This window comes from Vanessa atalanta, chromosome 9, assembly GCF_905147765.1.
Source record: "Vanessa atalanta chromosome 9, ilVanAtal1.2, whole genome shotgun sequence".
In the NCBI taxonomy this organism is placed as follows: Eukaryota; Metazoa; Arthropoda; class Insecta; order Lepidoptera; family Nymphalidae; genus Vanessa; species Vanessa atalanta.
In genome coordinates, this window is record NC_061879.1 from 1,665,778 (window position 1) to 1,667,617 (window position 1,840).

At 30.1% G+C, this 1,840-nt stretch overlaps 1 non-coding gene across 1 annotated transcript; it reads left to right on the top strand.

The window, feature by feature from the left end:
- Positions 1-588: 588 nt before the first annotated feature.
- On the top strand, positions 589-660 carry Trnap-ugg. The gene has a single exon. It is a non-coding gene; the product is annotated as a tRNA-Pro (tRNA).
- Positions 661-1,840: the final 1,180 nt, after the last annotated feature.

The window sequence follows — 1,840 nt, forward strand, 5'->3', positions numbered from 1 at the left end:
TTTTAAAATGTCATGAGCGAATAAAATTAATGTTATAATATATTTTTTCTTTAGTTCACAAATCACATTCTGCCGTATAAGCGTTGTTAATGGGTTGTTTAGTCAAATATTAATAAAACGACACAGTTAAAATAATCACACCCTAAATATGAATAGGTCAAGCCTTTACTTATTATACTAAAACAATGTTTAATATTGTTATAAAAAGCGAACGAGCATTGTAGGTATATAAACCAGAAACAAAACATCATACAATTCAGGTTGTCAGACTGATGACGTAATAACTGGTTATTAACCTTTCTATTTCTAGTATCAATAGACGAACCTACCTACCGTGTTGCCGTTGGCTAGACTTTACCGTATTAATAAAAAAATAAACCACATTAAATCAATAAAATTATAAGTTAATAAATCAAATAATGAAACATTTGTTCATATTTTATTGTTTAAAGTGGAAACAGTGTTATTCTAATTTGATACTTAATCCATTGAAATAAATATTACATTCGTATGCAAAGATTTATCAACGACGTGATACGCATCAATTTATTCAGAAGCAAAATCATACTTTCACCTGATACGTCAAGTGGCTCGTTGGTCTAGGGGTATGATTCTCGCTTTGGGTGCGAGAGGTCCCGGGTTCAAATCCCGGACGAGCCCTCCTTTTTGTTTATATATTTTTTAATTAATATAAATAAATAATCATTTCTAATATACCGTTGGCTTATCATATTTAAAATACAAATATCAGTTAATATTCATTATGTATTTAAGTTATTACGAATCGTTTGACGTCATGATGCTCTCGTTATTGAAATCGAATTATCAATGACCATATTAAGTTATTTATCGCTTATTAACCTAAAAATGCTTTGTTTTGTATTTAAATAGCTGACTTGGACGAATGAATTTGATATGAGTGTATTGAATACATCTTATGTATGTAAGTTTCGACATGATGATTATTTATATATGTAAAATTCAACAGTTAAACAAATTCTATTAACTTAACTTTATTGTTAATAAATAATATTTTAATCATTACAGATAAGATTTTAAAACAACTGACTTGCGTTTAAATGACTCCCTAAACCACTGGGTTAAACAGGATGACATTTTGCGCACAAATTCCTTACGGATAATAGAGTATTTTTTTAATTTCTCTTCTAAAGAGGGGATGAAAGTTTGTATTCGAGTTCGTCATTAAGAAAGTTAGAAGTTTATAAATCGGAGTTTTGGCTTCTGTTTTCAGCTGTCACAGTGTTTTTGAAAATTTACCACTTGAGAGTGTTAAATTAGGGATTTAAAACATTTGTTGCGAAGATCACCACATTAAAGAAAATTAATGTTGAGTCCTGCGTCAATTTAAAAGTAGGGTTACATATTAAGTGAGCTTCGGCCAAAGTAAAGTGAGGGCATGGGGTTATCAAAAAACTCTAATATCTACCTATCTAATGTTTGTCGATGTCGATGGAATACCCCAACGGGTACATGGCTAGTTTTAAATAATGAAATCAGTTTCGTGAATGATAATAATTATTTTGTTATAATTTTTTTAGAAATTTCTAATACAAAAAAAAAGTTTGATTTATTCTCAGGGCCAGATTATCTAATAGTATAGTAGTAAGTAGACCAATGCCTAAGGACCCCGTGGTAAGTTCGTCGTTCATAAATAGAAACATATTTCTAGTACATAATTCAAGTTATGACGTACCTTCGAAATGTAATCGTGATTAGAATTATAAATATATATGTTATAACATTACATTGTGGTAGAATATATCATTTAACAAGTTAGAAAGGGTAAAGGGGCCCGAGACGTGCCTTGCCTAAGGGCCAC